This window comes from Galleria mellonella, unplaced genomic scaffold, assembly GCF_026898425.1.
Source record: "Galleria mellonella isolate WM207_F2 unplaced genomic scaffold, CSIRO_AGI_GalMel_v1 utg574, whole genome shotgun sequence".
NCBI lineage: Eukaryota > Metazoa > Arthropoda > Insecta > Lepidoptera > Pyralidae > Galleria > Galleria mellonella.
In genome coordinates this window covers 696,150-721,677 of record NW_026442122.1, presented here as the reverse complement: position 1 = coordinate 721,677, position 25,528 = coordinate 696,150, and the positions used below count along the sequence as shown (strand labels likewise).

Below are 25,528 nucleotides of genomic sequence, written 5' to 3'. Positions count from 1 at the left end.
TAGGGAAGGTTCTTAACCACTAAACAATGTAATTGTAATTATCAACTCAATTTCCGTTAACTAGGATACAGTTGTCAAAACAATCGATTAAATTTCATCGACAAACGTCCATCACTAGTCACTAATGACCATCATCATCCAGGTGAGACGTCCACACATCATTACCGTCATGTACCGGATTTCCGCCAAAGTTCGCCGCTAAAACAGCGTGTAATGCGCGCGATATAATATATAGCAGGATATAACTAAAGAAAAACTTATTTGGCACGTGTTTTTGTGATGGGGAAATTAAATGTTACTAATATTATAATTTGTCAGTTTATATTAATAATTCCGTTTAGTTCTAATGTTAAAACATCTAGATATGTGTAAAAATCACTCAGTGTAAATTAATTAATTGAATTGTTTTACATTTTTGTTGATTATCGTATATGATATGACATATAAGCAACCTGAAGTGGTAATAAGTTGGTTACATAGCTTAAAGTATCGATAGCCGTTGGAGAAGAAAGGTTCTTGAGTGGCGACTCCGTACTGATAAAAGCAGTGTAGGATGACTCGCCACTAGATGGAGTGATGATCTTAAATGCATTGCAGGGAGTCTGTGGATGCAGGTGGCTCAGGGCCGTTCTTTATGGCGGTCTATGGGAGAGGCCTATAGTCAACAATGGACATATAACGACTGAATGATGATAATGACTTGTATATAAAATTGTTATCCAAAGAACTTTATTTAATTTAAATTTTATAGCTTAACTAGCTTTTACCCGCGACTTTGTCCGCGTGAACGGAATATGTTTACTGACCGGGATATAAGTTGCTCATATATATATATATATATATATACTACTCAATTTCAACCTCACTTTTGTATATCTGTACCCAAAAAGGTTCTGTTTTTAATTTTTAATTGTTTGTCTGTCTACTCCTATATTTGATACACATAAAGTCAATGCGACTAAGCAATAAATGCTGCAGCTTTACAATAATTTTTTTATTCACCAACACCTACCTGACAGGTGTACCGCCCCTAAACACAGGTGCGCTCGCTTCTAATTGGCAGAGCGGTAAGGTGAGACAGGTGTCTCGAGACAGCGGACCAATAGAGTCGAGTCTGCTATACCTATAACTAGATATAACCGGTTCAAACTCGTTCATGTACTTCCTGGATATAACTGGGAACTGGATATAACCGATTTGAACACGATTATGGTATGTATTTATTACGGTATTTTAGTAAATTCAATAATTATATTAAAATAAATATAATAAAATAAACTTCCAAATGAAGTAATTTCTCAATTTTCACTATGTTTTGTATGAATGTATCAAACAATTAGCGATTATGTTACTCGTTGATAACGTAGCATTCACATAGCTCGAAGAACCGACAACCGATGGGGAAGAAAGGTTCTTGAGTGGCGACCGCGTATGGGCAAACGCAGTGTAGAACGACCTCCTACTAGATGGAGTGAAGATCTGAAATGCATTGCATGGAGTCAGTGGATGCAGGTGGCTCAGGACCGTTCTTTATGGCAGTCTATGGGGGAGGCTTATGTCCAGCAGTGGACGAATAATGGCTGCAATGATGATGATGAATGTAAGTAGGTTAAAACATTTTTAAACTCGGTTGAACAGTTCTTGGGTTTATCATTTATAAACAAACAATCAAATCTTCCCTTTTTATGATATTTTTTTTTATTCTAATATTTTTATTCATTTTCATAATTATTTGTGTGTTTGAAAATCAGTACAGAAAAATGTTCTTATCTTGTTTAATTAAGTTTAGTTAATTAAGTTACCTTAATACTGATGCAACATATCCATAGTAGGTTATAAGAGCCTCCTATAGACATGAGCAGTAACATAAACATAACAGAGTATACTGTTTCGCACATGATACCCCCCATGCGTTGCCATTCCTGAGGACTCAGGTGTTATTCCTCTGTACCCTGTAAATTCACTGCCATATCCCACTTTTCAAACCGAAACACAGCCATGCAAACACAACTGCTTCACGGTAGAAATACGAATGGGGCAGAGGTGGCTAAACAAACGACTTTTGTACAAAGTCTCCCTCTGGTAAAATAGTCATAAATTTTTTATTGTTTATTTGGACAGGTAATACAGATAGTCTCTAGTCGTCCTATATGAATCCTGTAAGCCATGTTTATCCGTGTGCGGATAGTAAATTTCAAATATTGAGATCTGCCAGTATCCGTTCGTGGAATCATTAAATAGCTCCGGAATTATGCGCGTCCCTGTTTCGTGAGCTTCCTACCGGTTAGCCGGTTCATTCACGGAGCAAATATATGTAACTGGTACAGTTTGGTTCGTTGCTGGTTTCAAGAGAATTCCAAAATGTTTGGGAATCGTCGATTCGTTTGGCTTTTTTTTTGCCAAAGTTTGTGATTATTTTTATCGATTTTTTTTTTATATATATATATATATATATATATATATATATATTTTTGTCTTATTTCTATATCGTATGCACATTTTTAGTTTCAGGTACAACAATTTAACCTTGTATAGGTATTAATAAAAAAATCATATTTTGTAAATAAAAATTCTGTTTAATATAAACAGTATTGTTAAACTTTGTTTAGTTGAAATAAAAATACGAAAAAAAACAATTTTAGATGTACCTCTGGCGGGACTCGAACCCGCAATCCCCGGCTTAGGAGGCCAGTGCCTTATCCATTAGGCCACAAGGGCGACGAAAGGGTGTGTGAAATTAAGGAACAACTTCGAACTACGTTATTATCCATTCATAGTTCGAAAATTTTAAAATATTTTTATTTAGTAAATTATGAAATTCACAAATTTTTAGCGATTGTCTTAAACTGATGGGCTGGTCTAATAATGTACGTAGAAAATTATTTAATCTATCTTTTTATTATTCTATTTATTTATAATGTGATTATTTTATATACCTAAACAAAAAATAAAATCATAACTTTACGTATTGTAAAAAAAAAATTAAAAAAAAAATATTTTAAACAGCCAAATTGTATGGAATACGAACAAAAGTATATTTTCACTTATTTTTAATTAAAAAAGAGAGTCTTGTATTTTCTACAATAACTTGATTGTTTATAATAGAGATCAGCAATCCTATTGCCTATACCTTGCAATATAGCCTATTAGGTCGACCTCCACGCGGTTCCCCCTGGAAACAGTCGTGACTGATTTATTGTTGATTTCATCACGATGAGCCAACTGACCTCCTTCGTCATCATCATCTTAATAAGAGCAACAGAAGCAAAAAACAATAAGTTTTAGAATTGTTATCTGTCTATCTGTGTGTATATATCTTCCGGCATCACGCAAATACTATTACACAGGGGGGAAAGGGATTGTTAGTAATGGAGATTAAGAATCCCATTGCTAGCAATATACCCATCCAGGTCGACGCGGTTCTCCCTGGAAACTATCATGGTTAATTCCTGATGAATTCATCATGATGGGCTAACTGGCCTGTTTTCATTCTCATCTATCACCCTTCACTGGTGCTCCGCCAGCGTATCCCGTTAGCGCAGGCGGGGTTACCATACCATTTTCAACCATCAAAAATAACCCCTCTTTGGGAATACATGTAAATTACAATAATATATTTTCAAAACTAGAGCCAAAAATATATCATTATCAGTTAATTAGAGTAAACCAGTAACAATACAATAAAATATACTATATACAAAAAAAAAGGAAAACACATAAAAGAAATTTACAAGGTACAGAGGCAGACAGGCGGCCAATCGTAAAACTATGTAAACCAAAAAGTTTTTTAATATGAATAAAAAACATATTAGGCCGACCCCAAATAATAATTGGGATAAGGGTAGGATGGTGATGATGATGAAGACGATATGTATTGTATAATTTCTTTTTTTTTATTTCTATGTCTATTGTTATTTGTGTGTTGGTAACGTAAATAAATTATATATTTTACTATCTATCTATCTGTCCTATATTCGAAATTAACACATACAAAGCGTGTAAAAAAACGCGGGCAAAAAGCTAGTTTAATATATACTAAGGCACGCGAGCGAAGAAGCGGTACAGAGCTAGTGTCTTATAATACACAGTGTTACCCCCAAACACGATAAACATGTGTCAATCAACCCCCGACGGGGGTATATATCACCCCAGATCTCGAGACGTGGGGTCGCACGTACCCTAAGACGTTTAATGGTGTACCGATTGAGTTTTTATTTACCTATTTGCCGCAAGTGGCATACATTTATATGTTAATCGGACGGCGGTTGGTGCCCCTGGGGAAATGTTTATTGTGTGTGCGTTCCGTAGGGTTTTTTTTTTTTAATGAATTAAAAAAGCTGTTTACCTTCTCTGCCTTTGCTTTCGACTGAGACGTGATGCTGCTCTTAAAAAAAAACAAATAAACACATAAAGAGAAATCTCAATAATTAGCATTAAACTTGACAACTTCTTTATATGAGGTTTTAATTTTTTTTTTGTTTTCTAGATAATTACTTTTTCTAAGAAATGTTTTAATGATATTTTACTGTTTGTTTTTGTTTCAAGAAATTAATTTTTCATATCGAAAATTTAGTTTGAAAACAGATACTAGATGGCGTTGTTGAAAATATAAAAGTTGCTATTAAGGTTTCCTGTATTTTAATGACCTGCCCTTACCTTATGGAGAATTAAATAAATCATATTTCTACTGTATTTTCTCGTTTCATTCGACACCATCGGTAGCAGATTTTTTTTCAGTTTTTATATATTTTACTCAACATTAAAGGACTGAACAGATTTCAGTAGAATCTGGTATACGGGAATCCTATATATCAATAGGATACTAAATATATTGATTCATACAGGCAAAGCCACGGAAGACAAGAACTTAACCATAATAATTCCCTAAAAGTGCATATAACTGGTCCTGACAGATCAACGTAAATGATATGAGTGTGGTCCCAGCATAGGATGGACCATCCCTTCCATTCCCATATGTGTCGTAAAAGGCGCCTAAAAAAAAATTAACGGTCGAACGATGGGGCAGCAGCGTCCCTCTGAAAACATCATCGAACTCTAAATGCGGTTGGGAACCCGCTTGCCAGACGTAGCAACTACTGGCAAAACTTCATCAAAAGAGGAAGGTCAATGTCCAGCAGTGAACAGTTAATGGCTGATATGATGATGATGATGAAGCATCAAAACAAATACAAGCGAATTGAGAACCTCCTTTTTTGAAGTCGGTTAAAAAATGTAAATATCTCACTTAACAAGCCTCAGTGTTCCATATTTAGTACGCACCTACCTATACCAACACATGTTTCTGCGTCACAACAATAATAAATGGCTATTTCCAATGTTTTATTTATATAATAGACGCCATTCTGCCTCCTGCCGAGAAATAATTGTTTCATTAAACACGTGTTTAATTCATTAATTATTTCATTATAAATAAAAATAGACACAAACAATCCTATTTGACGTGTCTCCCTATTTGACGTGTCTCATCCAGACAGAACGAAGTAAGCGACAACGTTATCCGTATTTAAAACAAATAAAAAAATTGAGTACATTATTTTACATATCGCCTTTTATGCAATTTTATTTAATGAATGAAATTATAATAATAATGTTGACTCCGCCTACACTATCGGTATACGCTGGCCGATCACTGGTGAATTGTAGATGAAAGCAGACCCGACGACGAATTCATGGAGAATTACATACGAACCGATACGACGTCATAACCTTCAAGAAAAGAGCATATTCCTTTTTAAAAGGCCGGCAGTACACCTGCAATGCCGCTGGTGTTGTGGGTGATCATGGGCGGCGGTAGTCACTTACCATCAGATGAGACGCATGCTCGTTTGCCCCCTGTTATAAAAAAAAAATTATCGAATGAATTAACCGCACGATTCCATTGTCAATTGTAAATAGATTTTGATAATTCTATCTGCAATCAACAAAATTTATCCTATGTTCGTTTCGTTTGCAATAAAAAAAAAGAAACTACTCGCTAAAAAGATGAATAGATAACTCCTTGTTAAATATGACAGATAAAAAATAGACATTTAATTAATAATAATAAATATAATAATCCCAACCAGTCTGGAACAACATCTCATACGGTTGCGATTCCGAGGCGGCTCAGTCCCGGGAAAGATGCAGAAAGCGGTGCTCTTTCTGCCCGCATTGTACGCCCGTTTCTCTCCCTGGGACCCTGAACTCCGGCCGACTGTGCTTCTGCCGGGGGTTAGTTTGCCATTTCCTCTCCTTAAGAGGCGAGATGTGAATTTTTGTAGAATTTAAAAAATAATAATATTATATATAAGAAATATAAGATTTAAACTTTGGAAACAAGAAAAAGTTTATGTGATACCCATTATCCTCTCAACCACAGGTGTTATACCCAAACATTTACACCATAGCTTGAAATAAATAGACCTGCGTAAAACACTATATACAACACTACAAAAAGCTGTAATATTGAATACATGCAGAATTGTTCGAAAATTCCTGCAAATAGAAAACGAAACATTTAATAATACCACAGAGACATAACATGTAATAGTTGCATACAAATAGCCATAGGTGCGCGAGCATGCACATGCATATGCATGCATGGGCGCGCACACGCACACACACAAAAACTCACACACTGCACTTACTTGGTCTCGGCCCGTAAGTGCAGTATACGCAAAGTAGCGTATATACCAGCTATAGCTGAGTAATAAAGTTTGCATAAAAATAATAATAATAATATATTTAATTAATTGCTATTGCTATTAATAAAAATAAACATTTTCTATAGTAAATAATTAATTATTTGAATTAAACTGATACTCTGGATCTATACTACTTATCCAGAGTAAATATTTATTGTTCCTCTTGCAGCTTTCATCTTTCAATGTAAATCATCAGTACAGGCGGGATCAATGCGAACACGAAAATAAAGATTGTGTAACGTTTTTTTTTTCCTAGACCATATGATGTTTATTTATTAACGTTTAAAATATTATTAATTTGATAAACAATTGTGATGTACTATACTTACGCGGTTAGAGTATTTATTTTTTCCGTAGTTACTTGTTTTTAGGATGCGTAGATTTCTTATTATTACGAACTAGAGGACCGTCTCGGCGTCGCACGGGTGGACGTTTTTAACATTTCCATTCACTGCTCTGCTCCTATTGATCGTAGCGTGATGAGAAGTATACTATAACCTGCCCAGGAGTATGAAGAATAATTGTACCAAGTTTCGTTAAAATCCGTCGAGTAGTTTTTGTAATACGCTCTTATCGATAAGGTCGCCCATTGTTTTCTCATTGTGATTATTTCTTGTAATTGTTTATATTTATAATAAGTTTACTATTGTAATCTTTTGGAGGAAACAATAAAGAGTATCTATCTATCTATTTTACCACATTTGGCGGCGGGAGATTTTCTACAGTAGTCCTTTGTATGTTCTGCCGTCACCTATTCTTGTTTTTGTCATGAAGCAGTTGTACTTGCATTCAGTTTCAAGGGTATTTCCCATCAGCCATTAACTTTCTACTGCTGAACATATTCCCCATAAAGGGAGGTTTTGCCAAGAGTTGCCACGCTTGGCAAGCGGGTGGGTAATCGCAGTTAGCCTTTGATGATGTTTTAAGAGGGACGCTGCTGCCCATCCCTCTACTGTTAAGTGGATTTCAGAAGTATTTTACCAATGAATAATTAAATGAAACAAACTACATTTTAATTTAGACCTACCGGAATACAACTGTGAAAGCCGTATCCAATTTGGTGCAGTGATTTTTGCAAGATGTCAGAACAAACAAACGTACAGACAGATGGAGAAAATGAATAAAAATTATTGTTTTGGCATCTATTGCTTTTATCAACGTCGCTGTTCTGTTAATTTTTCTTGAACATCAAAACATCCCCAAGTTAAAATTTTATTAAACTAGTAAAATTTTTATCCAAATACTAAACATTGTTTGCTTTTATTTATTTTGGAAATTAGGTCTGTGACGTCATTTCATACGTCATAATGGTAAAAATGAATAGTTTATTAGAGTATACATTATACGCTGCTAGAGATGATCATTGGGCATCAAATTAGACCATTTGAGTGTCAACGGGACGTGTGAACGAACAAAGTAATTACTGTAAAAAAAAAAAAACTTGACAGGTAACGAGGTGGGCATGCCGAGTACTATTTTTGTAAAAGGCCCATTTACATGTCAAGATTTTTACACGATTTCCCAGAAAGATGTATATAAATTTGAGTCGACCAATCGGTTGACGGAATCGCGTGTATAAAATAGTAATAAATATAGCTTTTATTGTTTTATTAAATTGTTTGAGAGAAAGAAAAAAAAAGTACCCGTAACCGACGAGCGTGTATGACAAGATTGATGAATGTGGAAGAAGCGAAAGAGGTTTGTTTGAATCGAAGCATTTGGCGTTCCATTGTTTCTGCCTACCCTAATGGGAGACAGGCGTGACAGATATGTATGTATGTAAAGAAAAAAAATTGTACAAATATACGACAGCACCTACATAGGGGAAATAAAATAACTGAAATAATAATAAACTGTTACAGGGGCCTAGCAAGAACGTGTCTGTGTGCGTGTATCGCAATATTTGTCAAAATGACGTCCATATTTAGAATATTGCTGAAGTGTCAAGGACGCTACAGCGCTGATTTTCAGCACTAGCCTCGGCCACCTACAGGGCCCTAATAATATCTATGTTTCAATGAGTATATCGAGAGCTAACAACTAACGTTGTTCAGTATAGGTCCAATGAATCATGGGTGTCAGCAGCAACAAATAATGGGCAGCGGCCTTCCTCTTTAAAATATCACTTAAGCCCAACTGCGGTTGTCAGCCCGCTAGCCAAACGTAGCAACTACTAAGAGGGATTCTTAAGAAATAAGAACGAAAGAAATATTTTTATTCAGGTAAACTTAAATTTAAGCGTTTTTTATTTCAGCCAAGAAGAATGGGCAAGAAACTCAGCTGTTGCTTAAAACTATAGCCTAACTGCCTAAAACATTCCCAAATCTTAACTGCGGTTACCACCCCGCCTTCCAAACGTGGTAGTTACTGTCAAAACCCCACCTTATAGAAGAGGCCTATGTTCAGCAGTGGATACGCATGATGTTGATATTCATAATCGTATCGCTCTCGTCACGTATCGTGTAAACGGCACTCCGGCGGAAGTGTTATGTATCAAAGTTACCTGCGTTGGATACATTATGGAACGCAAATAGATCGCTGTGTATCGGATAGCGTGTCGCGCGGTTTGGTATTTCTGATCGGCCGCGTCCCCCGCACGTGTAAAACAGGTGTGAGATCACTAACTCAGTTGGGAAATGTTTAAATCTATATATAAAAGATGCAGGTGGCTCTGGGCCGTTTCGTGTGGCAGTCTATGGGGGAGTCCTATGTTTAACAGTGGATGAATAATGGCTTAGATGACAATGATCATGATGATATATAAAAGGAGAACCTAAACCAGTGATTTCTTTTTAATGAAATCAAAATAGAATGGTGTCCTTGCTTGAGTTATCGATATACGCTGGAGGAGTTCCAATGAGTGATAATAGATGTAAATAAAGCAGGTGGAGGTCCACCTGATGGAGTATATGGACCTAGCAATGGGATCATTAGATTCCATTACTAACAATGTTTGATATGTCAATTATTTGTCAATGACAAATTTTACATTACTAGATTATATATTCGATACAGTTTATGTAGAAACTATGCAAGCAGGTTGTATCAAAATTTGGTAGGATTATACAGGCGTATAATATTTTCTATACACTAGCCTGCTACGAATTGACAAAAACAGCAACTGATGGTGTATCTTTCGTACTCTTTTACTAATTATATTTGCATAAGAAGATAGGAGACAACAATATGATTCACAGTTTTTATTTTATCATTCCTTCTATGTAAATCCTATCTAAGAACCTTCTTAGGTTCTTAAATAGAAATGCTATTATTATTTTGACAGCTGTCAATAGTTTGATGACAATCGAAATGCTTTTTTTTTAGTACGTTTATTCCGTTGTGGAACAGGCTAAGGTCGGAGACCATGCTGCCTAATCGCAATGCTATTGATTTTTATAATTATTGACGTTTGCACTTAATTTTTTTTTTTTTACAACACAGGGGGCAAACCAGCATGCGGCTCACCTGATGGTAAGTGACTACTGCCGCCCATGGTCACCCACAACACCTACGGCATTGCAGGTGTGCTGCCGGCCTTTTAAGAAGGAATATGCTCTTTTCTTGAAGGTTATGTTGTCGTATCGGTTCGGAAATACTGTTCGGAAAAATTGTTTTCGCGGTTTTTTGTAGTAGACAAAATATTGGATTATCGTATTGTTGAAGTATTAAATGTGCAAATAGTATTTATGCGTTTTACTTCTGACTCCTTTAAAAATAGGTTGACAACAAACTGATGTGAAAAAAGTGAAATTCTTTTTTTTTTTAATTCGCGAAGCACATTAAAATTCCACATGATTGCAACAAAACAATTACAGCGTAGATAAAAAAAAAAAGTTATTTTCCAACCTCGAAACGCAGTTTGAAAGTTTAAAAAGTGCGATGTAACATTTATTTTCTAAATGTGATATCTTACGCATAAATTAACGGACGTCACAGTATAAATCAAGTGGTGCGGTAAGAAGTCACCTGGAACGTCCACGCGTATCAAGGTTGATGTCATCATAACTCGTAATAAAATGATTCCAAACATTATTATAGAAAAGTCTAGAGGAAACTGATTGCTTTGTATGTTTTTTTATAGCCTTCAAGGCGAGTTGTTATTTAAATTTCTTTGCATTTTCAATAGACTTCCCAAATAAGACGGTTCTCGTTTCTTTTGAATTTTTTGCGACAAATTTTACGTTGTCAGTTCTGAATCGATTTTTACATTTCTTTTTCTGTTTTCGACCAATGCGGTTTATTTTCTTTATACCACGAATATGGCCAACAAGCATACAGCCAGTCTGATGATAAACGATCACTGTAGCCTGCGCGCACGTAACACTAGGGGTGTCACGTGCGCGTTGCCAACCCTGAAGAAACCTTAATATACACTTTTTGGGGGGAAAGGGATTGTTAGTAATGGAAACTGAGAATCCTATTGCTAGCAATATACCCAACCAGGTCAACCACCTCACGGTTCCCCCTGGAAACTATCATGGTTAATTCCTGATGAGTCCATCATAATGGGCTAACTGGCTTGTTTTCATTCTCATCTATCACCCTTCACTGGTGCTCCGTCAGCGTATCCGGGGCATATAGCGCTGGCGGGGTTACCATACCATTTTCACCCATCAAAAAAAAATACACTTTTTGAAAAACCACTGTGTAAGTCTCATATTAATTTCGTGACAAATGCAACTACAGTTTTTTTTTTTACGAAACATAAAACTGTTTGAAGCTAAGTAGATTTGATTGATAGATAATGTCACTCATAAACACGTGATTTCCGAAATTCGAAATTCAAATATTTAAAATTTAATACAGGCAACATTACGCTGAAATACTATCGTCTCTTGTACTGGACTATAGTTATTGAAAATCCTTAAAAAAATTATGTAATATGGGCGCAATAAAGTGTTAAATAAATAAATAAATTTTACTTATCATTGAATGCAAAACTCGTTCGTTTTTAGGATTGTAACTAAATCGGAATTTCGCAGAGTACAGTGTATTTGTTTTTATAATTATAATAATTTATTACTCTATTATTACTTAATCTACATCGCGCATTGCTTTTATAAAAAAAAAATTAACCTTATTCGCTGGGAATGAAAGAATGGATGGAAAGGACGAAAACGAAGGAAACTGGCTAAATAATTAAAAGAATTAGATGCATAACCTGGAACTTAATATCCGGGAAAAAGCCTGCTCCTAAGGGGGAGCCACAATAAAAAAAAAACCTTATTCGCTGGTTATGTGACTTTCTATAGTGTAATAAAGTTTCAAATCGGTTAAATACTTTTTGAGGTTATACAAACAGACAAACAAATAAATAATAATCAAATCTTTCTTGTTCCTAACATTAGTATAAATATTTAAGGGCACATAAATGAAACCATTTTTTTTTCTACAAATTTTGTCAATACAAACACAAGTTTATACGAAAGGTTGTTTTGTTGTCTAAGACAAATCGGTTTTCCCTCAAAAAAGTTACACAGCGTGCCCCTAGACCGGATGTCCACGGGAAAGGCCGACGGTGAGCGCTGACGTCATTTCCGTTTCCTCGCCCTGATCACCTCAGCACGCCTCATTTGACCATCAGTGCTCGCGTGTGTTCATTAGAGCTAGGCCGCTTTAGTGTTATCGTAGCATATACCTATCTATGTATGTAGCAAATAGCTTGATATATATATATATATATATATATATATATATATATATATATATATATATATATATATATATATATATTTTTTTATGCAACTTAGAATGGCAAACAAGTGGACGGCCCACCTGATGGAAAGTGGTAACCGTCGCCTATAGACATGAGCAGTACCATAGACATAACAGAGTATACTATTTCGCCCATGATACCCCCCATGCGTTGCTATTCCTGAGGACTTAGGTGTCATTCCTCTGTACCCTGTAAATTCACGCCATATCCCACGCTTCGAACCGAAACACAGCCATGCAAACACAACTGCTTCACGGTAGAAACACGAATGGGACAGAGGTACCCAAGCAATCGACTTTTGTACAAAGTCTTCCTGTATACTTTTTTATTTAAAAGACACAGGAGAAAAATAAACACATTAATATATAATTTATGTCGGCTTTACTTACGTTTTAAATTTAATGAAGCTCAACTAGTTACTATGTGCCCACTCACAATAGTTACTATTTAACATTAACAGTGTCTATCAAACATTCCGGTTATTGTAACAGTGTGTTCACATCATTATTGCGGTTCCCGGCACGAGGAAGAAACGGCACAACCCAAAAATAACCAGAAGTGTTGCAATCAATAGAATTAAATCTAATCCGCCGGTTCGGTAGCCGTTACTAAACTGGCAACTAAAAATCTGGGCCACAAATCCGCGTAACGCAAATTACCTCTTAACGGAAAGTTACGAGACGCTCGGCCCAGGAAACGAACCTGCACCCGTACTCAGCACGCGGCATTTGTAAACATACTTAGATATTGACGCCGTCAAATCCTACGTTTATAAGTGGATGAGCTCTTAATAATGTTAAAAGTGCTCATATTTTTTGTACATTAAAACAAATTATCTGTCTTATGAAGATGGACTGCGCCAAATTACATTTTGGAATATCTTCTTTCTAAATTAGCTGTTGTCGTGACTTCTATTGGCTGCAGTTTATTGCTATTGCTTTTGGCTGAGATGAATTCCCAAGTTTCAATTCAAAATCATCATTATCTATGTTATTAATTATTTATTATTGGTAGTGTTGAGAGAGACTTATGTCCAGCAATATAGGCCTCTCTCATGCACCATTATAAGGTACGAAGCTGAGCCGACTGCATCCAGAGCAGAGTCTGTCTCTTTGAAATATAATTGAGGTCGTGTGTTAAGGACGTCATGAAAGGTCATCCTATACTGTGTTTAACTGTTAGGGGTCGCTAGGGGATTCTAGAACCTTCCATCCCCATTGCTTATTGAGTTCCTCTCAACTTGAATATATTACGATTTCATTTAACTTGTTTGCATGTTTTTTCCATAACTTTTCTGTAATTGAAAGCGCCTCATAAATATTAAAATATTATTGTTTCACCTTTCATTAAAATCCATTAGCTATTGAATTAGTTACGTTGATTTGTCATCATCATTTCAGCCATTATCCGTCCACTGCTGGACATAAGCCTCCCCCATAGACTGCCATAAGGAACGGTCCTGAGCCACCTGCATCCACTGACTCCCTGCATTGCATTTCAGGTCGTCACTCCATCTAGTGGGGGATCGTCTTACACTGCGTTTGCCCGTACAGGGTCGACACTCAAGAACCTTTCTTTTCCATCGGTTATCACTTCAGTTTTCATATCCTTCGGGCTATGTTGACCTTGTCATATAATCTATTTGTTTACGTCTACATAAGATCTTGTCGTATGACGCTTTAAACCAAACACTGATACTGATTTATTAAAATAAAAATCCAGCCATTAATATCTCTATGTCGACATGTATCAGTCAACGCCATATGTTATAAATTGTCCCCCATAAGTCTGCATACCTACCTTCTCGTATTTTAAAACAATATAAGTGATTGTATTAAAAATTAAAAAATAAACCTTACGCCGTATTGCTACGTGACGCAGAAGGCGGCGAAGATAAATTTGTATTATTGTTTGGAGACATCAAAGACCTAATTATGACATCTGGTTTATAGTTTGTTTGAACTATGTACATACATACGTCTGCTTTTGTAGTCTAATATGTATATAATGTAAACTAATAAATAAATACGCTACATAATTACAGGTAAACATACATACAACGGATCTTTTAATTTGATCGCATTTTTTAAAGGTAATATTAAATCACATTAAAAAAATGGTAATTAAAATATCGGTGAAAATATTTGCAACATATATGAATAATTTAAAATTGTGTTTTACAAAAGAAAAATAATTTAAATGGGGATAAACTAGTTAATATGTTTTAAAAAATAAAGTACTGGACTGATTTAGAAAAAAAAAAATGTGAGACCAATCTAAAAGTATCTGTCAGTATACTCTTTTAGATAAAAAAAAATTACTAAATCGATTTATTTATATTTTTTTTCTATACAACTTAGAATGGCAAATAAAATGGTAACCGTCGCCTATAGACATGAGCGGTGCCATGGATATAACAGAGTATACTGTTTCACCTATGATACCCCCCATGGGTTGCCATTCATGAGAATTCAGGTGTTATTCCTTTGTACCCAGTAAATTCACGCCATATTCCACCCTTCAAACCGAAACACAGCCATGCAAACACAACTGCTTCACGGTTGAAACACGAATGGGACAGAGGTACTCAAGCAATCGACTTTTGTACAAAGTCTCCCTCTGGTATCGGTTTAGAACTAACGGAGTTATAAGATAAAGAACATGACAAAAATAATTTAACCGAATTGAGGAGCTCCTTATTTTCGGTTGAAAATAACCGAACCGACAAAAAACTACCTTATGTTTCTTCTCAGTGGTTTACTTCACAATGGTTTACCTTTTTTGTAAATTTTTTTATGATAATTTGACGAAAAAGGCATACAGTTTTAAACAAGATATTCGTCATTATCATCCTATCAGCCGTTAACTGTCCACTGCTGAACATAAGCCTCCCCCATAAGGGTAATTTTTCAGTAGTTGCCACCCTTGGCAGGCGGATTGGCAATCGCAGTTAGGCTTTGGTGATGTTTAAAGAGAGACTCTACTACCATCCCTCAACTATTAAGTTTCCTAAGTCGCCTCTTACGACACTCACGGGAAAGGAAGGGATGGCCCATTCTGTGTCGAGACCAAATTAATCAAATATTTTTTTTTATTTAATTTTAAGGCATTAATCTCCAGAAAATAATAACTAAATGTCTCGTAAACATATTAGATTTAAAATGTTTTAATATAGAACGTGAAATCGCTTCGCAATAAACAGTTTTCCTCCAGCAAATAAAAATAGCAAGTTCTTCATACAGGACCAGTACGGGACACTATTGACTGCTAAAAGATTTAGTAACACAAATGTAACACAGTCATTGAAAAAAGACCATCCAGTTCGTAAGAACTAAAAATATTCCCACTCGTTCCCTTGAGAACTATATCAGCTATTCAGTTCTGATGAACTATACAATGAAGAATAAAATTTCCGCTAAATGTCCTCAAATTGATATCTTCAACTCACGTCTGAATGCCTCCAAAAACATTTTACAATCAGCCAACAAGTCTCTTTGATATGTCCATATTTTTATATATTTTTATTATTTGCATGTACTTCATTGTTATTTACGACATTCATATGCTTTCTTTATATAATTTATAATTTAACATTGTTCGCCAACTGTTTTAACCATGCTCTGTGTACACCTATCTGGGTCTCAATCTAGTTCATACAATTGTCTTTCTATAAATGTTTATAATGTTATTGATTGTAATCTTTTAAATAAAATAAAAAATAAATAAAATAAATCGTCCACGTTATAATAGAAACATCACCAGATGGATACGAATTCAAAAAATAGTAATATAATGATATATAGATGAGTACAGGCGCGCGTCTGTAAATCAACGGCCGGCCAGTGTGATCCCGCTCCACCAGGAAGCTGTGTGTCAGCCTGACAAATCGGGTGACAGTTTGACACACGCGATACTATGTTTTTTTTATTATATTTCCAGTGGAGAAAGCCCTTTTTATTGATATTGTTATTGGTTGAGCGTTTTTTTTTTTTTTTTATATAGTTTGTTGATAGTTTTATAATTAGCTGCTAGCTTTAATCTGCGGGTATAAGCATCCTTAACATTGGAGAAATAGAGTTGTAGTTTAAAAAAAATAGTGTTGCCAGTTTAAAAAAATTCAATCGCTCTTTTTGAATGCGTTTAAATATTTGATACGGTATCTGTGTATTTCCTGCCAAATTCAACTTGAATTCTTTCAAGAGAGCTGCATTGGATCTGCAGCCTCTACAGATATATTTTATAATCACTTACCATCAGAGGGCTATAGGGTCATATATTTTAATCTATAATTTTGTCACTATCTTTTAATGAGATAATCTTTATATTGGTCTGTCGTTAACTATATTTTATATGCATTTAGTTTTTTTTTCTTTGATATATAAGTCAATGTGTTATGCCAGTATAGAGAAATGGTACCTACTTATTATTTTAGCATATTATTATATTATACTTTCTATCCGAATTAAGACAAAATTTATAATAAAAAATATAATATAACCTTTAATATCATTGATTTCCAAGTGTGATCAATTTATACAATCAATGTCATGTTTTTTCTTTACGCGGCTGAGAATGGCAAACAAGTTGACGGCCCACCTGATGGAAAGTGGCAACCGTCGCCTGTAGACATGATAAGTACCATAACAGACTATACTGTTTCGCCCATTATACCTGAGGATTCAGATGTTATTCCTCTGTACCCTGTAAATTCACTGCCAAATCCCACCCTTCAAACCGGAACACAGCCATGCAAACACAATTGCTTCACGGTTGATACACGAATAGGACAGAGGTGGCCAAGCAAACGACTTTTGTACAAAGTCTTCCTCTGGTATGTTCACCCTTATACTTGTCTGTGATCATTTTATTATAAATTCATCATTATCATGATCAGCCTATTCCGATCCACTGTTGAGAATAATCCTCCCACAATGCCTTCTAATCAATGCTGGCCTTTGCTTTTTGCATGCCTTTTATTACCGCTGTCTTGAGGAATTCGTCGGTCCGTCTAGATTAGATACAGAGAAACGATTTGTGAGCTGATTTCCCGCCAGATATTATAAAATGCTACTCACAAAATAAAATAAAGTGAGACTTTTTAGAAGCTATTTTAAGTGCACGTACAGATTTACTGCACAGAGATCAAAATACTGTATCGCCGACAAACTTGCCCTGTTTGCGGCTCACCGGCGATTTGTCATGTGTCAACCTGTACCTTAATTGCGAGTCTCGTCCCCGCCCCCCACTCGCCACTTCCCACCTTGATTAAATGCCCGCTCTATTTTTATAATACGGGGAACTCGTGCAGATCACTTTACACTACGGCTGCGCGGCACAACTCATAAGCTGGAACACCTCAGTGGCAACCGACTGTGAAATTGATGTTGTTTTATTTTAATATTATTTTGTTATTAATGTTTTATTTGCTGCACCGTTGGTTGTTTAGATGATAGTTTTATTTCCATGTGACTTGAAAAAAGGCGTGATATGTGATATCTTTGCCAATGTTGAATTAATTTGAATATATTCGCTAAGGTTACTTTTTTAAGTTACATTCTGATACGACTTAAGTAACTTTATTTTATGGATTAAACTTAGATTATATAGGTAGAGTGTCTTCATACAAATGCTTCGAGAAAAGTGGGTCAACTTTTTTATACAATTTTGCGTGATAATAGTTATGGGAACCTTTCTACCTTTTTTTTTTATACAACTTAGAATGGCAAACAAGCTGACGGCCCACTTGATGGAAAGTGGTAACCGTCGCCTATAGACATGAACATAACAGAGTATACTGTTTCGCTCATGATACCCTCCATGCATTGCCATTGCTGAGGACAGCAAGGTGTTATTCCTCTGTACCCTGTAAATTCACTGCCATATCCGACCCTTCAAACCGAAACACAGTCATGCAAACACAACTGCTTTACGGTAGAAACACGAATGAGACAGAGGTATCCAAGCAAATGACTTTTGTACAAAGTCTCCTGTCTGGTGAGAAAAAGATGAAAATAAATAAATAATTTTATTTCAATTAGAACACACTCATTCGTCATACACGAAACGAAACAGATATTGTCCGGTACAAAATAAAATCATGGCCATTTTTCGTCCACGTAAACGAACTGTCTCGAACAAATAGAGGCATCAGTCACGTCGCAGATACAAATACCTTCGGCGACCGCCCTCCGCGGTGCCACCGCGACACCTCGACATATGGACGACACAGTGGACTTGTGTTCTTATACGAGTACATTCACTGCGAGACATCTACATATTGTTGTATACAATAATAGCGGGTTCCGAACTGGACATTTTTCACTGTACTGCCACAGAGTTTCACAGGACGGTAACAAATTACGCAGAAATGCATTTTTAATATTTATTTTTTTATAGCACGATTAGAATGTTTTGTTTATTATTTTTTTAAATTCTACAAAAATTCACATCTCCCCTCTTAAGGAGAGGAGATGGCAAACTAACCCCCGGCAGAAGCACAGTCGGCCGGGGTTCAGGGCCCCAGGGAGAGCAACCGGCGTACAATGCGGGCAGAATCTAACAGCACCGCTTTCTGTATCTTTCCATTATTGTATTATTGTTATATTCGATTTTTTGGTTTTTGGTAAGTGCATTAGTGAATCTGTAAAGCCCACCAAAATAAATACTTGTAATATAGTATGTAACATTAGACACGTCAATTGAAAAACACATAATACTTTTTTTCCAAAACATCTCATTTTATCCCATTGTCTTCGGAGTTCCTATATGCGAATCTTTCTCCATATATGATTTTTCTTTATGCAACTTAGAATGGCAAACAAGCTGACGGCCCACCTGATGGAAAGTGGTAACCGTCACCTATAGACATGAGCAGTACCGTGGACATAACAGAGTACACTGTTTCGTTTTTAATAGATGATAATGAAAGGGCAATTCCGCCTGCGCTATCCTGGCTAGTCGGTCTGCCTTTTCATTCTCACTTATCATTCCTCACTAGAGTCCCTCCAACCTATACAGTTAGCGCAGGCAGGGTTACCATTCCACTATCATCCATTAAAAAAACTCATAATTCCGTTCTCGAGGTAGAAATATTTTCTTTTTCCACTCTTTTTTTATGTATGTTATACAATACAAAAACGTCTGAATTATTAAAAGTAGAAGAAAATCACTACATTTTATCTATCTATCTCATATCATTCTAAAATACCATATCAAGAACTATTTCCATTTAAACATGCTACTTAGAGACATTTGACTTCTCTCACATACTATTTTTTTATGGCATATCAACCAAAATATACCTAACTGGTTATTATTTTCGATTGGCACCCATTTGCAGGTGTCGTGTTTCTCCTTTAAGTTGAAAGTTTTAAAAATCCTTTCTTAGCAAATGCTGTCAATGTACAGTAAATTTATATTGTAAATTTCAGCGTATTAGATTTAGCAGTTTTGACTCTGACAAACGATTTTATAAGTTTAGATAATGTCCGCATTGCTGATTCACAGCAGAAATAGGTAAGACGATGACATATTAAACCAGAGCAGTCGCAATAAACCGAACTAGCCAGTCTTTATATTAATAGCTCAATCAGTAGTAATGATTAAAAGCGAAGTAACATGAGTTCATTAAATGAGTTCCCAGTTAGCCAGTGCGTCAATTAACCTGGAGGCCACAGTAAATCACGACGACCTATTCCAGTCGTGTCGCAACATTGTCGCGGATTGTTGCGCGACGCTCCAAAACATTTGATTTACAAGCTTTTAAATCAAATTGTAGAAATATACGTATAAGATTGTTTACCGGATTATGCTGCTGTAAATCGGCATTATTTTGAATTTTATTTTTTATAACGTCTGCAAAATCCCCGAAATTTTCTATTTAGGCATGTAATGGTTACGCATAGTGCAGTTTCAGAGGAACTTTCTCTTGCTAACGGTCAGATTGTGGCGTTCCTGCTGAGATTTTCTTCAAAGACTACAGCATGGGATTCTTTAAAAAAGGCGAAGTAAGGATTAGAAACGCGCGTGTGATATTCCTAGTGTTTCAGGCGTCTCTGGGTTATGGTAACCATTTACCATCACACGTGCCATATGTTTGTTTGTCACCAAAGTAATATAACAAAAAATATATGTATATAACTTGTATTAGCAAATAAGCTAAAGGACTATCTGATCGAAAGCAGTAATTATCATGATTGGAAAATATTACGGGCAATGAGTAGAGAATATAGAAACTTGAGATTAATGCTTCTGTTATGCATTATTCACATTAAAAAAAAAAACTGAAATTAACGCAGTCGTAGCACAACATCTGTTACTTTCAACCAGGTTACATTGGTTGTGGCGACAAGACGACAACTGCAGCTATGTTACACTCACAACTCCGCCCTCGAAGTAAAAATATTTTGTTCTACCCACTCATTGTAAAAAAATAAATCTACAAAAAGTCTTCTCACCTAAAATTCCATTTTTTTTTAATAATCGTCTGAGCTACCTGTATACGCTGGCGGGGCACCAGTGAGGGATGATAGGTGACGATGAAAGTAGATCCGTTGGCCCATCATGACGAATTCCACTAGAATTAACCACGATAGTTCTAGGGGGAACCGTGTATAGGTCGACCTGATAGGATGTATTGCTACTAATGGGGAAATTAGACCTCATTACTAACAATCCCTTTCCACCCGAAAATACCATATTAGGTACTAGTATCGTACAACCATGCTACCTAGAGACATTTGACTTCTCTCACAGACTAATTTTAAGTTTGTATTTCGCCATAAAAAGAACTATGATAGACAAACAAAACACATAAAAGCTATTGGCAAAAACGTAAAATCCATTTGGCCAATGTTTACCGTTCAGTCAACCGCACTCGGCATCATGAGCGCGAATTAAAAATAAAAGCACTCATCACGCAGCCACCATAAACAGATTTGGATATTACCTGACCAGTGGAAATAGTACTTTTTCATCTAAACACGCGTTCAGTTTAAGCGTTGTTATAATTTATTGCGGTCATAAAACGATGTCCGCTTTTAAGTCGCATGAAATACTGTAGTTTTGACGGTTGCGACCCGCCGCTCCTACGTAACTGTAACGCACCGGCCTATCCCATCACTCAGTAGGTGAACATCAAAGACATCACTTGTTTCACTCGATTGTTTATTTTGATGACTTTGTTGCGACGAACGAGAGCATCACAATGTGGCTGGAAGTGTCTGAAATTTGAATGCAGCGGCTATATTTTAGTGGGAGACAGCGCGAAACGCTTCCCGATTATCTCGGCCGGTCTTATAAAATTCTCGTTTCTCGTACATACGTTTAGAACAAACAAACATACTTTTTCACTGGCGTGCCAATAATATCGGGTAACGATGCTTGTTTTATGAGCAAGTGGGTTAGATGAAACATTTTGATATTTATCAAAGATTGTCTAAATATATGACATGTTGCACATTTCAGTTTTGTTGAAGCTACATTTTTTTAAATACTAGTGGAACTACGATAGCTATGTACCAATACTTGGCTTGTGCTACTTAAAAAAGGATAGTTTATTAACATCATGCTGGCCAGGTGGCTTGGTACAGTGTTTTATTTCAACATTTCTCTTCTTGTACTGGTATAATATTTTAATTTTCTTAGGGATCTTGGGAATGTCAACACATTGTAATTCTAACTAAGTCTCTACACTAAAACATTACTATTAAAATATTGTAGAAAATAACATACAAGCCAACAATCCAATTGACTGCCATATCCAACCCTTCAAACAGAAACACTGCCATGCAAACACAACTGCTTCACGGTTTAAACACGAATGGGACAGAGGTACCCAAACAAACGACTGTACAAAGTCTCCCTATGATGTAATAATACTCGTAATAACTGTAGTCAAGTTCCCCATTTAAGAGTTCCATCAAAAAATCACAACACATACTATGAATTACATCAAAACATTTAAAAATACCATAACAATTTTCTGAAAACTACTATCTACCTATGATATGATATCATCCCTCAAATCATATATTATGAGAGCCTAACCTGGCTACTGCCAGGGGGCTGATGGAGATTGTCAGAATAACAATGGACGGCGAGGGGCCCACAATACGACCGGTGGCCGAAACAACCGCAGTCTTTGTTTGGGAAATGTATATAGAATACATATGCGCAGATGCGGTAATTCCAATTCATTGCTAAAATCAAAGTTACTTTTGTACTCATATTTTTTAAGTAAGTAATTGCTATATAGGTAATAACATAGTTTGGAGAATAAGCTATTAAAATCGTATAAAAGCACTGAATACGGTGTTTTTACGGTAAAACTAGTAAAATATCAGCTGTTTCCTACATCATGTCATCACTTTCACGTGTATTGGATTTCAGTAACCCGTAAATTGACCTAATTTTAAACATATATATATATATATATATATATATATATATATATATATATATATATATATATATATATATATATATATATATATATATATATATATATATATATATATATATATATATATATATATATATTAAAGGGTTCAATGTGCAGAAAACTAGATTGTAATCACGATGAATGTGTTAAATATATATCTTAAACTTATCTTTTTAAAAGTCCCGCAGCACACCTGCTACACCATTGGTGTTGTGGGTGATCATGGGCGGGGGTAGTCACTTATTATCAGGTGAGCCGCATGCTCGTTTACCACCTGTACTGTGAAAAAAGGCACTTATAATTCAGCTACAAATAGTATAAATATACAAATGTATCCCAACAGAGAACTAACAAACATTCAACAAATACACCAGAGTCATCCAACACAATTCATACACCGAACACACAACCACTTAAAAATTCAGTACACATTCAAAGTAGAAAGCCAAGTAAAAGAACATATGTTGTCTTTGTTGAAAACATTATTCAAATATCTCTGAGAGGGTCTGCAAGGTTGTGTAAAAACTATTACCATGTAAACAATTCGACTGTTTACATTATTACTCTTTGACATTTAGACAAACGCGGCTGAAAGGTGGCGCGGTGCGAATTCATGAAACATACCTTTCACACAATGCGGGTTTAATATGCCGATTTAGCCTAAACACTGCCCCATTGTTGTACCTTTACTGTTTCAATTGAACCAAAGTTATATTGTAACTGTTATTTTGTAACTGTTATTTTGATATAACGAACTCAGTTATTGGCGTTACAACTGTCGTAGTAGGCAGAGCCGCTAACATTTATCTGACAATGCGACGGTGGACACCTGCCGTTGAAATTGATTGATCAGTCAATTCTGGCATCGAGCTATATCTTCTAAGAGCATTTGTTAGATATTTTTTATTTCATTTTGCCAAGAATGTTAATCGTTTAAAATTAACTAGCTGTCCATACATTACTATAAATAAGAGCTTAAGTAAAAAAAAGGGTCAGCTGATGAGAGAGACAACGATGTTACGAGAGCTATTATGATTATTTAGATAGAAAAAAGAAAAGTTCATGGGATTTAATAAAATCTTCATGGCACTACAATAAACTACATGCGTAATGGGATAACTATAATAAAGTTTGTCAAAACTGTGTAATTTAAATATTTACCAAAAATAATTTAGTTTGAGTTATGTAAATTGAATTTATTGAAAACTATCGACCCGCCCTGGCTTCACACGGGTGCAATGCTGATAATAAATATACCTACATAATATATAATATAAAAAAATGGACAAAAATTAATGCTGTATAGCTTAAAATCACTTCGCAAATAAGTCATTTTTTAAGCAAAATATGAAGGATAAAAAATAATTATTGTGGGTTATCCTTAAGAGATAGACATATACCATCGCGGACTTTTTTGTTGGCCTTTTTAAGGTGTACAATACTGTAGTACATTATTTTGATTTATCTCGTGGAGTTCAGCCAGCGTTTACAATGTAAGCGCAAAAAAATGTACGACATCACATTAGAAACCTCTAAATTTATCAGTGTTCCTCTACAATATTATACATGTATTATACATAAAAACTAAACAAAACACTTTGATAGTTTATGTTATGCGTTTACCATACTATATGTGTTCTATATGATGGATTGGGGGGAAAGGGATTGTTGGCTATGGAGTTTGACAACCCAATTACTAGCAATATGCCCTATTAGGTCGACCTCCACGTGGTTCCCCCTGGAAACTATTGTGAACAATTCTTGTTGAATTCGTCACGATGGGCTAACTGACCTGCTTCATCCTCGCCTATCATCCTGCACCGGTGCCCCGCCGGTGTATACTGATAGCGCAGGTGGAGTTACCATTTCATTATCATCCATTAAAAAAAAATATGATGGATACGCTAATTACGCAGTATGTTTGTTAATATAAGCCCCAAATAAACCGGACCGAGGTGGTTCGGGGACGTGTGAAAAATCAAACATTTTTATTGCGCGGAAATCTTTTGATTTATGCGCAAGGTGCTTTCGTTTGATTCAGGGTTGTATATTTAAATTGGTGGAACCTATTTTTTTAATAGGTGATAATTTTTGTTTTATACAACTTAGAATGGCAAACAAACTGACGGAAAGTGGTCACTGTCGCCTATAGACATGAGCAGTACCATGGACATAACAGAGTATACTGTTTCGCCCAAGATACCCTCCATGCGTTGCCATTCCTGAGGACTCAGGTATTATTCCTCCGTACCCAGTAAATTCACGCCATATCCCACCCTTGAAACCGAAACACAGCCATGCAAACACAACTACTTAAATTGGTGGAACCTATCTTTTTTAATAAGTGATAAGGATATGGTCACCCCGTCTGCGCTATCGGTATATACTGGCGAGGCCAGTGATAGATGACTGATGAGGATGAAAGTAGGTCAGTTAGTCCACCGTGACAAATTCCACTATAATATTATCTCTCACTGCTGCCCCGCCAGCGTATACCGATAGCGCAGGCGAGCTTACCATTCCATTATTACCCAATAAAAAAAAAGAACCTAAATTTCTCTCGATAGCAACACCTCAGTACAATATTACCCGTATAATTCGACGTTCCCATAATAAACAGAGTTAGTTATCGGCGTGTTTGTTTTCTTAACATGTATTATATGTTAT

At 35.7% G+C, this 25,528-nt stretch overlaps 1 non-coding gene across 1 annotated transcript; it reads right to left on the bottom strand.

Annotated features, from left to right (window-relative positions):
* Positions 1–2,645: 2,645 nt before the first annotated feature.
* Trnar-ccu (transfer RNA arginine (anticodon CCU)) lies at positions 2,646–2,718 on the bottom strand. Its single transcript has one exon. It is a non-coding gene; the product is annotated as a tRNA-Arg (tRNA).
* Positions 2,719–25,528: the final 22,810 nt, after the last annotated feature.